The sequence below is a fragment of the Rutilus rutilus genome, assembly GCF_951802725.1.
Source record: "Rutilus rutilus genome assembly, chromosome: 12".
NCBI lineage: Eukaryota > Metazoa > Chordata > Actinopteri > Cypriniformes > Leuciscidae > Rutilus > Rutilus rutilus.
The window spans coordinates 39,662,818-39,675,588 of NC_140217.1; the positions used below are offsets into that span (position 1 = coordinate 39,662,818).

Below are 12,771 nucleotides of genomic sequence, written 5' to 3' on the forward strand. Positions count from 1 at the left end.
TTTTGTGAATTGGTAAGTTTCGTCAGGGCGTGAAGAAATATAGAGCCGAGTATCGTCAGCATAACAGTGAAAGCTAATTCCATGCTTCCTAATGATATCTCCCAAGGGTAGCATGTACAGAGTGAACAGCAGCGGTTCTAGTACTGAGCCTTGTGGTACGCCATACTGAACTTGCAATCGATAAGACATCTCTTCATTTACTGCTACAAACTGATAACGGTCAGATAAGTATGATTTAAACCATGCTAATGTGATTCCACTAATGCCAACATAATTTTCGAGTCTATTTAAAAGAATGTTGTGGTCAATAGTATGAAATGCAGCACTAAGATCGAGTAACACTAATAGAGAGATACGACCACGATCGGATGATAAGAGCAAATCATTTGTAACTCTAATGAGAGCAGTCTCAGTACTATGGTACAGTCTAAATCCTGAGACTGGAAATCCTCGCAGATATCATTTCTTTCTAAAAGCTGGTATTGCCTAGGCCAATTTACCTTCCGGCCAGTTGATAATACCTAGAATACCAAAATCGACTGCTGGTGGTAGATCCTTTTCCTATTTAGCACCAAAACTCTGGAACAGCTCTGTCAGTTCAAAGCTAGACTTAAAAACACATCTCTTTGAGCTAGCATACACATAACACATTACAGACTTCTATAGTTCAATGTTAATTCAATTCAATTCAATTCAAATTTATTTGTATAGCGCTTTTCACAATACATATTGTTTCAAAGCAGCTTTACAGAAAGTGCATTTCAGAAATGTACATAGAAAAATACAGTTAGTTAATCATGTATTAATTTAGGGCATAAACATATCGCCAGCGTCGAGTCGTCTCTTCACAGGCGTCGAGTCGTCTCTTCACATGCGTTGAGTCGTCTCTGCACGGGTGTTGGGGCATCTGTAGTTTCCATGGGAGGCTGGATACAAACTAGAGCTGATGATCTGTATCAGAAAAGAAGATGGGAAATAATTAGCGTAGCTGCTGTTCATAACATTAATGCATTCAATCTGATTCAACTGTAGTATAAAAGGTAAGTATTATGTGAATGCTTGGCTAAAGAGATGCGTCTTTAATCTAGTTTTAAACTGGGACAGCGAGTCTGAGCCTCGAACAATATCAGGAAGGCCATTCCAGAGTTTAGGAGCTAAATGTGAAAACGCCCTCCCTCCTTTAGTGGACTTAGATATCCTAGGAATGACCAGAAGCCTTGAATTTAGTGATCTTAAAGAGCGTGATGGATTGTAGGGCTAGAAGTTCTGTTAAATACCCAGGAGCTAAACCATTTAGGGCTTTATAGGTCATTAGTAATACTTTGTAATTGATATGGAACTTTATAGGTAACCAGTGTAGAGATGATAGAATTGGTGTTATATGATCATATTTTCTTGACCTAGTAAGAACTCTAGCAGCTGCATTTTGGACTGTAGCTTGTTTATTGAGGATGCAGGACAACCAGCTAATAAAGCATTACAGTAATCTAGTCTCGAGGTCATGAATGCATGAACTAACTTTTCTGCATCAGAAACAGATAGCATGTTACGTAGCTTAGCAATGTTTCTAAGGTGGAAAAAGGCTGTTCTTGTAACATATGAAATATGATTTTCGAAAGACAAGTTGCGATCTAGTATAACACCCAGGTCTTTTACTGTAGTGGATAAAGTAACAGGACATCCTTCTAAATTAAAGTTGTATTGTAAGAGGTTTTGTGGGCAGTTTTTTTGACCAATAAGTAATACCTCCGTTTTATCTGAATTTAATAGCAGAAAATGACACGTCATCCAGTATTTTATATCTTTAACACACTCTGTCAATTTAGATAATTTATTGTTTTCATCTGGTCGTGATGAAATATATAATTAAGTGTCATCAGCATAACAGTGGAAATTAATTCCATGTTTTCTTATAATATTACCAAGTGGCAGCATATATATTGAGAATAGCAGAGGGCCTAACACAGATCCTTGTGGCACTCCATAGTTTACTGACGTTATCTTCGATTTTTCCCCATTTAAACAGACAAAATGGTAGCGGTCAGATAAGTACGATCTAAACCAGCTTAATGCCTGTCCATGAACACCAGTGTATAGTCGATCTAAGAGTATTTTGTGATCTATAGTGTCGAACGCAGCACTAAGATCGAGTAAAACTAGTATTGAGATACAGCCTTGGTCAGAAGCTAGAAGTAAATCATTTGTAATTTTAACGAGCGCAGTTTCTGGGCTATGATGCGGTCTGAATCCTGACTGAAATTTTTCATAGATATCATTTTCTTGCAAGAAAGAGCACAATTGAGCGGACACCACTTTTTCTAGTATTTTAGACATAAATGGAAGATTTGAAATGGGTCTGTAATTTGCTAGGTTATTATGATCTAATTGTGGTTTCTTAATAAGAGGTTTTATAACTGCCATCTTGAGTATTCTTGGAACATGACCTAAAGATAAAGACGAGTTAATAATATTGAGAAGAGGCTCTTCCACTACAGGTAACACTTCTTTCAGTAGTTTAGTGGGTATTGGATCTAATAAACATGTTGTTGGTTTAGATGCAATGATAAGTTTATTTAGCTCTTCCTGTCCTATAGTTGTAAAGCGGTGTAGTTGTTCTTGAGGGGCGATAATTGAGGCTGAATCATAAGACACCATTAAAGATTGTACATTTACAATTGTGTTTCTGATGCTTTCTATTTTCACAGTGAAGAAATTCATAAAATCATTACTACTACACTGTAACGGAATATTTTGCTCAGGTGATGTCTGTTTATTTGTTAGTCTAGCCACGGTGTTAAATAAAAACCTTATTTTGGTTATTTTCTATTAGTTTGCGGAGATGCTCAGCCCTGGTAGCTTTTAGGGCCTTTTTATAATGTGACATACCGTCTTTCCACGCGATTCTAAAGACCTCTAAATTAGTTTGTTTCCATTTACGCTCTATATTATGAGTTTCTCTCTCGCCGGTGCGTTTTGCTGGATTTTCTTCACATTGTAGAACTATAAACTTAAACTACTCCGTCATTTATGGTCATACAGAAAAACGAAATATAAAAAAAGAATCTGTGATATTTCTACTTTTGTATGTGTCCACTTACAATCAAATCAAAACATTGTGCTTCTGTAAAATAAAGAAAATAAACAGGGTGTGCGTTCTGCCTCTCCGTCGCGGTGAACTTTTTTTTCTTGAGCACGTCTATAAACTGAAACAAAACTCAGCGAATACTTGTCACACATTTATGAGCCATATAACATTTAAGTGTGTACTTTTAAATGATCGGATTCAAACTGAAAACAAATATTCTCTGTTTAAGTAATTTGTATAAAACCAACAAGATGTCAAGCTTCTCAAACGCTTCCTAATTATTTTTAATTCGACCACGCCCACACGCGCAAAAGAGATTGACATGCAAATCTCCACATGGAACGCGAACGCGCTCATTACCTCAAAAACAAAACACCAAAACACTTCACAAGTCTCTGCTTTTCGTCGAGTTTGAAAGACGTGCCGTGAGCTTACATTGATTTACCTCAGAAGAAGAAGAACGCGATTTGAAGACAAGAAAGATGTAAGGTAAGAAATTCTTACATATTAGTTTGTTATTGTTGCATAAATTTCACATTGCAGTTGAACTGTTGCTAGATATATGGTGAATATTATAATATTTAGACCCGTGTTTACTGTTACTGTGTTTGTGGATATCTGCTCAAACGTAGATATGTATATGGTAACCATAATGTTTTATATTTGAGCGCGATCGCGTTTGAATTGTTTCATATTTTGGATCGCGATCGCGTTTGACAAGCAAAACGCACCAAACGGCTTCATGTTTTTACTATTATCTCATTTCATATCATCATAACGAATGGAAACATTTGAAGTAACATGATAATCAATATATTTTTCTCTAGCTTAGTTGTTACTGAAATCTTTTGGAAGATTTACAGGCTGCTATAGGTTATTGTTATTATTATTTTACTTTATGCAGCACTGCGCATAGCCTATGCCTACAAGGCACAACAAACCAGTTCTTTCAGGGCCCAGACGCCACTGAGTCCTGCTGACTTCAACATTCACATGAGTCTCTGTACATGAACATGGTAAAGTGAAAATCAAACACCTTGGAAATGAAAGGTATGTACAATGTTTTTAGGAATGGCACAAAGGTCTCTGTCTTTGGATCATTGTTTTCAATGAGTGCTTTTTTGTCATTTGTTGTGTATTTTTGGATTATGTTGTGTTGTAAATAAATCCAAACAATCTAAAAGCCATTCTTTTTTAAATCTCCTCATTCTTTGTGTAAGGTTGCTGAGAATGACAGGGCCTGATAGCTCCTAATAGGGCCGTTAGGGAGTGTCTTTGTCTTTCTCAGGTGTGAAAAGCTTACATATTAATGAGCTCCCGCATAAAGCTTTGTCACACAAAACACGTAAAATTTTTAAATCAATATATTGTCTTATCTGAATGAGCAGTCAGGGTGATTTTCACATAGTTTTAGAGCAAATATTCTAGGCTACGTCATACAATTTTCAAAAGTCTTGTGAAGAAATAATCAGTATGGGTTTCATGACCTTATTTCAGTGAGAATTTTTTTTTGTATTTTCACAAACCACGCATAAATGTCATTATCTCAAAACTACAAACTTTTACACACATGCTGCTGATAGATTATTGTAGCAGAGTTTGTGCTGAATACAGTGTAATTAGACTTTAGCCATGAAAATGTCACAAGTAACAGAAATAACCACAAATGTCAGAGCATGTCAGAACACCTCCAGGGCCCAGAAAACAGCGCAGACCCCAGAGGGTTAATAGATCTATAAACGCAGCCCCTAACGCATCATTTGTGTTATCTACGTGTATGTTAAAATCTCCAACAATTAATGCCTTATCGACATTGACCAATAGATCTGAGAGAAAGTCTGCAAACTCTTTTAGGAAATCAGTATAGGGCCCTGGAGGTCTATATACAGTAGCCAAGGCTAGAGATATTAGGGATTTCTTTCTTACATCTAAGAGAGTAACATTTAGCACAAGTACTTCAAACGAATTAAACCTGTGACCTGTTTTCTGAGTAACATTAAGAATATTTCTATAGATTGTTGCAACACCGCCGCCACGACCAATCAGACGGGGCTCATGCTTATAACAGTATCCAGGAGGAGTAGACTCATTAAGACCGAAATAATCATTTGGTTTAAGCCAGGTTTCAGTAAGGCAAAGTACATCAAAACTATTATCTGTGACCATTTCATTTACAATAACCGCCTTAGGAGCGAGCGATCTAATGTTAAGAAGACCTAGCTTTATAAATTGTTTTTGTTCACTAATACTGAGATTTTCTGGTTTAATCACAATTAGATTTTTCCTAGATCCTACAGTAGATTTAAGGTTTGACCTCACTAAACGAGGAATAGACACAGTTTCAATATAATGTTCTACATTGGTACTTATATCAATTAAGTTTGGACAGCAAAGAGTGTGATTTGGACTTTGACTTACTAGTCATATGGTGTGCAACGCTTTGGAGATGTTGTCTGACAGAAGAGCCGCTCCGATTCTGCTGGGGTGCAGGCCATCAGCACGGAAGAGCCTAAGTCGCTCCCAGAACAGATTCCAATTAATTACAAAGAGCAGTCTCTGTTCATTACACCATGACATTAACCATTCATTTAGAGCAAATAATCTACTGAACCTTTCATGTCCTAGTCGCGTTCCGTCTCACGTAGAGGGGAGAAGCGGTTCCGGGTGGATATCTCGTAGGCCGGGAGGGGCGGAGAGCAGGGCCGTGCACAGACCTTTTGAGGGGCATGTGCTGAAACAAAAAAAAGGGCGCCCCACCTCCCATTTTCAATAACACAAAATAATAGTCTCAAAAGCTTTAGATTTATTCACGATTAATAACAACCATAATAATAATAATATAGATAATATAGATAAACATGTTTTAAGGGCTTCTTTAAACCTAACAGCAACCTTCTGTGAGCCAGGGATGTTGGTCTCTTGAAGGTCTCTTATTCACTACACTTTATCTAAAATATGCCAGCAATAAAAAAATAAAATAAAAAATTGTGTGAAAAGTAGGCCTACAGTTGCAGTGAAAAGCATTTCTGAAGGATCACGTGACACTGAAGAGTACTGAACTGGAGTAATGATGCTGAAAATGCAGCTTTGATCACAGAAATAAATTACATTTTAAAATATATTAAAATAGAAAACAGTTATTTTAAATTGTAAAAATATTTCACAATATTACTGTTTTTGCTGTATTTTGGATCAAATAAATGAAGCCTTGGAATGAATTAAATCATGAATTACATTGTGCATGATACAATATAAAGATTTCACAGTGATCTTCTGTAATGTTTTTTTTTAAGTCACTACTACAATATTACTGTAGTAAAACCATGTGAGGACGAGCGGAGAGTATAGAATAGGCTATAGATTAAAAAATTAGCTAGATAATACGTGCATATTAACAGCCTTGAATTAACCATAACACGATTAGTCTACATGTTAATAAATTAAGTGTATCAGCAATCATAAATCAAAGAAGAAATGTCTTACGTCTTAGAAATATATGTTACCTAGGTGACGAGGATCACTCGTAGCTTTGTGTAAGTTCCAGTACGAAACAGCGCGGGGGCGCACCTGTTATTTTTCCGATGGTAAAAACAAATGATATGTTGTTGTATTACTTATAATCAGTATATAGTTTTTGACCAGCGAATGTGTGCAAATGTGCATTTTTTGTCCGTCATTAAAACGGCGCCGGCGGTATCACATTACATTTTCATCAACAGGTTACAAACTAGTTTGTTGTACCTATATGGGCGCTCAGTTTTTCCTGCTGTAAAATAAATTTGGCCAAAATCGCATTTTATAAAAGATGAAATGCTACTGTATGCACAGGCTATTTAAGTGTCTATTTAAGTGTATTGGCTATGACTAGATGGCAAATGCTAGCCGTACCTCTCAGTCTCAGGCGACGTCCCACATGTCTCAGTGAGTCAGACATCAAATAAATAAAATACTAGCCTTTATAGACATAGAGTTTAGTAGTAGCCTACTTATTCAAACAACAAGATATTTATTTACCCTTCGTAAAACTTCGTTCAGCTGCTGTCTACTGTGCGGCTGCTGTGGAACTTCAGGATTCAGTGAATATAGAGGGGGCGGAGTTATCAGCATACTGACAGCTTGAGGATCGAATACGATTTACACAAGTTCATTTTAAGAACTTTCATTGGCTAAATATTTGTAAAACAGACAGACAGACGTAAATGGTAACCAATAGCATTGATAAAAAAAAAAAAAAAAAAACCCACCCAAAAAAGGGCACTTCGGAGTGTAAGGGCAAAAAGGGCATGTGCTCTGCACAGGTTGAGCCCTACCTGTGCACGTGCCTGGCGGAGAGGTCCTTGCTCTGGTCCTGGCTCGCGTCTTCCGCTGTGGAATCACCCAGGGTCCATGGTGTTGTGTCGGTTCCGGAGTGAACGAAACCAGGGATGATCGCGTCCTGGCTGCTCGGGTCCTGTGCAGAGAAACACACGGAGTAGACGAGGTCGGAGTCAAAAGGTTACTAACCACTGACTTGTGAGCATCGGCGCGTGATGTTTCAAGCGCGGATCGCCGATCTCGCAGCTCGGCCTGTCTCTCTAGTAGGTCGCGGATCTGCTTCTCGACGGACTCAAGCTCTAACTGCACCGAATGCAGCTCAAAGGTGTCCTCACCTGCACTCAAAGGTAACGTTAGACACACATCCGTTATATTCGCCATTATAGCAGATGTGCTATAATGGCGAATTATAGCTTTCAGTGATACGGGTGTAAATAAGACGATCGATAGGCGCGACCACGCGTGAAATGCTAGGGGGCTAAGGCTAGTATCGGAAGTTCTGAAAATTGGATATAAGTAGCGATATCAAAGCAATCCAATTGTTTTTTAAAGAGAATAGTATTCCAGATATGTTCACACGCTATAAAGATGAAAATGTTCGTTTGTAAAAGAGTGTAAAGAAGAAAATCAAGGTTTCTGAATTAATTCGACGGAGCTCCAAACACAACCCGACGGAGCTCCAAACACAACCCTGTTAGGCTGCATAGATCAGGTCAGCCGGAACCGGGAACACTTTCCACAAATCCTGATGTACTCATTACATCATAAAAAGAATGGCATCTACGCTAATTTTAGTGTCTTTCTTTATCTTGAGGTTTTCCCGTAGCCTGCCGGATCCAGGCCGTATCCAGATCTGATGAAGGACCTGCGCCTGGACCCGATGTCATAGCGGGGTGCTAAAGTGCCAACTAGTTTCTCCTTATGGAGGATCCCTTTACCACTCTACAGATAAAGCGCTGTCGGGAAAATTCGGTTCGCTTATCTACCCCGAAGTGATATAATTCTGTATCAAAATGTTAAGGCCAGACAAGTAGTTTTTTAAGGCTTGGTTTGTAGGGAATTACAAACCTGCGCACATATATTCAAACGCAAATACCAATAGACTGAACACGTAATACGCATGTGCACGCCATCAGCGTTCTCACAGGTTTCTGTGTAGAGTTTCCTGTTAAAACGGTGTCGTGTTAGCGGCCCCCAAGTTAATAACTAATGATCGTTGCGACCGAAGTGAATCAATCAAATTAACTTTAGCTGGAAAATAACTTTATTCAAGAACTGCTATAAAGCCAAAACAATCTCTGCTACTTTAAACTATCCTTATATCTCTGTAAAGCCGCTTTGGAACAATCTACATTGTTAAAAGCGCTATATAAATGAAGATGACTTGACTTGACTGGACTGAAAAGGAACATAGTTGTGAGGATACCGCCTTGTCTAGTATCTTTGACAGAAAAGTAAGATTCGAGATCAGCCTGTAAATGACTAATTCTGTACGATCAAATTGCGTTTTTTAACAAACGGTTTAATCATAGCCAGCTAAATAAGTTTTTGGTACGTATCCTAATGACAAAGATGAATTAATGATATTGAGAAGAGGATCTATGACCTCTGGAAGCATCTCTTTCAGTAGCTTAGTCGGTATAGGGTCTAACATACATGTTGTCGATTTAGATGATTTAACGAGTTTGATGAATTCTTCCTCTCCTGTAGCAAATGAATGAATCAAATTTTTCCTTAGGGACACTACAATGCTCTGCCTGATGCGATACTGTAGTAGACGGTCGCATAGTTATAATTTTATCCCTGATATTATCAATCTTATAAGTGAAGAAATTCATAAAGTCATTACTGCTGTACTGCTTGGAAACTTCTGGGCTTGAAGCTTTATTTTTCGTTTTTAGTTTAGCCACTGTTTCAAATAAATACCTAGGCTTTTGTTTATTTTCTTCTAATAGGGTTGAAAAATAAGCATATCTAGCAGCTTTTAAGGCCTCTCTGTATGCAGTCGAGCTCTCTTTCCATGAAATGCGAAATACCTCTAGGTTTGTTTTCTTCCAGTTTGCGCTCCATTTTTCTGGCTGCTCTCTTAAGGGCCTTTTTTTATTATTATTTTTTTATTTATTTTACAGATACTAGACATGTGACTTTCAAATGAAAGACTGGTATCAAAGAGCACACCCAGGTTCCTAACCGACGACGAAGACTTGACAGAGCAGACATCAAGTGTTATACAGTATTCAGGATTACTACTTGAGGAAGTTTTTTGTCCAATAATTATAATCTCGTTTTTTTCAGAATTAAGTAGTAGGAAATTACTAGTCATCCAATTTTTTACATCAGCTATACATTCCGTTAATTTTGTGAATTGGTAAGTTTCGTCAGGGCGTGAAGAAATATAGAGCCGAGTATCGTCACCATAACAGTGAAAGCTAATTCCATGCTTCCTAATGATATCTCCCAAGGGTAGCTTGTACAGAGTGAACAGCAGCGGTCCTAGTACTGAGCCTTGTGGTACGCCATACTGAACTTGCAATCGATAAGACATCTCTTCATTTACTGCTACAAAATGATAACGGTCAGATAAGTATGATTTAAACCATGCTAATGTAATTCCACTAATGCCAACATAATTTTCGAGTCTATTTAAAAGAATGTTGTGGTCAATAGTATGAAATGCAGCACTAAGATCGAGTAACACTAATAGAGAGATACAACCACGATCGGATGATAAGAGCAAATCATTTGTAACTCTAATGAGAGCAGTCTCAGTACTATGGTACGGTCTAAATCCTGAGACTGGAAATCCTCGCAGATATCATTTCTTTCTAAAAGCTGGTATTGCCTAGGCCAATTTACCTTCCGGCCAGTTGATAATACCTAGAATACCAAAATCGACTGCTGGCGGTAGATCCTTTTCCTATTTAGCACCAAAACTCTGGAACAGTCTTCCTAACATTGTCCGGGAAGCAGACACACTCTGTCAGTTCAAAGCTAGACTAAAAACACATCTCTTTGAGCTAGCATACACATAACACATTACAGACTTCTATAGTTCAATGTTAGGCTGCATAGATCAGGTCAGCCGGAACCGGGAACACTTTCCACAAATCCTGATGTACTCGTTACATCATAAGAAGAATGGCATCTACGCTAATTTTAGTGTCTTTGTTTATCTCGAGGTTTTCCCGCAGCCTGCCGGATCCAGGCCGTATCCAGATCTGATGAAGGACCTGCACCTGGACCCGATGTCATAGCGGGGTGCTAAAGTGGCAACTAGTTTCTCCTTATGGAGGATCCCTTTACCAGTCTACAGATAAACCGTTGTCGGGAAAATTCGATTCGCTTATCTACCCCGAAGTGATATAATTCTGTATCACAATGTTAAGGCCAGACAAGTAGTTTTTTAAGGCTTGGTTTGTAGGGAATTACAAACCTGCGCACATATATTCAAACGCGCATACCAATAGACTGAACACGTAATACGCATGTGCACGCCATCAGCGTTCTCACAGGTTTCGCGTTTAAAGTCTGTGTAGAGTTACCTGTTAAAACGATGTTGTGTTAGCGGCCCCCCAAGTTAATAACTAATGATCGTTGCGACCGAAGTGAATCAATCAAATTAACTTTAGCTGGAAAATAACTCTATTCAAGAACTGCTATAAAGCCAAAACAATCTCTGTTACTTTAAACTATCCTTGTATCTCTGTAAAGCCGCTTTGGAACAATCTACATTGTTAAAAGCGCTATATAAATGAAGATGACTTGACTTGACTGGACTGAAAAGGAACATAGTTGTGAGGATACCGCCTTGTCTAGTATCTTTGACAGAAAAGGAAGATTCGAGATCGGCTTGTAATTGACTAATTCTGTACGATCAAATTGCGTTTTTTAACAAACGGTTTAATCATAGCCAGCTAAATAAGATTTTGGTACGTATCCTAATGACAAAGATGAATTAATGATATTGAGAAGAGGATCTATGACCTCTGGAAGCATCTCTTTCAGTAGCTTAGTCGGTATAGGGTCTAACATACATGTTGTCGATTTAGATGATTTAACGAGTTTGACGAATTCTTCCTCTCCTGTAGCAAATGAATGAATCAAATTTTTCCTTAGGGACACTACAATGCTCTGCCTGATGCGATACTGTAGTAGACGGTCGCATAGTTATAATTTTGTCCCTGATATTATCAATCTTATAAGTGAAGAAGGTCATAAAGTCATTACTGCTGTGCTGCTTGGAAACTTCTGGGCTTGAAGCTTTATTTTTCGTTTTTAGTTTAGCCACTGTTTCAAATAAATACCTAGGCTTTTGTTTATTTTCTTCTAATAGGGTTGAAAAATAAGCAGATCTAGCAGCTTTTAAGGCCTCTCTGTATGCAGTCGAGCTCTCTTTCAATGAAATGCGAAATACCTCTAGGTTTGTTTTCTTTCAGTTTGCGCTCCATTTTTCTGGCTGCTCTCTTAAGGGCCTTTTTTTTTATTATTATTATTTTTTTTGATTTTACAGATACTAGACATGTGACTTTCAAATGAAAGACTGGTATCAAAGAGCACACCCAGGTTCCTGACCGACGACGAAGACTTGACAGAGCAGACATCAAGTGTTATACAGTATTCAGGATTACTACTTGAGGAAGTTTTTTGTCCAATAATTAGAATTTAGTTTTTTTCAGAATTAAGTAGTAGGAAATTACTAGTCATCCAATTTTTTATATCAGCTATACATTCCGTTAATTTTGTGACTTGGTAAGTTTCGTCAGGGCGTGAAGAAATATAGAGCCGAGTATCGTCAGCATAACAGTGAAAGCTAATTCCATGCTTCCTAATGATATCTCCCAAGGGTAGCATGTACAGAGTGAACAGCAGCGGTCCTAGTACTGAGCCTTGTGGTACGCCATACTGAACTTGCAATCGATAAGACATCTCTTCATTTACTGCTACAAACTGATAACGGTCAGATAAGTATGATTTAAACCATGCTAATGTGATTCCACTAATGCCAACATAATTTTCGAGTCTATTTAAAAGAATGTTGTGGTCAATAGTATGAAATGCAGCACTAAGATCGAGTAACACTAATAGAGAGATACAACCACGATCGGATGATAAGAGCAAATCATTTGTAACTCTAATGAGAGCAGTCTCAGTACTATGGTACAGTCTAAATCCTGAGACTGGAAATCCTCGCAAATATCATTTCTTTCTAAAAAATGGTATTGCCTAGGCCAATTTACCTTCCGGCCAGTTGATAATACCTAGAATACCAAAATCGACTGCTGGCGGTAGATCCTTTTCCTATTTAGCACCAAAACTCTGGAACAGTCTTGCTAACATTGTCCGGGAAGTAGACACACTCTGTCAGTTCAAAG

General features: G+C 38.0%; 1 protein-coding gene across 1 annotated transcript in view; it reads right to left on the reverse strand.

Annotated features, from left to right (window-relative positions):
- Positions 1-564: 564 nt before the first annotated feature.
- Positions 565-12,771, reverse strand: part of LOC311301574 (uncharacterized protein) — a 32,363-nt gene continuing 20,156 nt past the window's right edge. Inside the window, exons 8-10 of the mRNA XM_084426822.1 lie at positions 7,396-7,535; positions 5,504-5,816; positions 565-951 (exon numbers count right to left, since the gene is read on the reverse strand). The gene's annotated coding sequence lies outside the window, so the exon portion shown is untranslated. The remainder of the gene's footprint in view (positions 952-5,503; positions 5,817-7,395; positions 7,536-12,771) is intronic.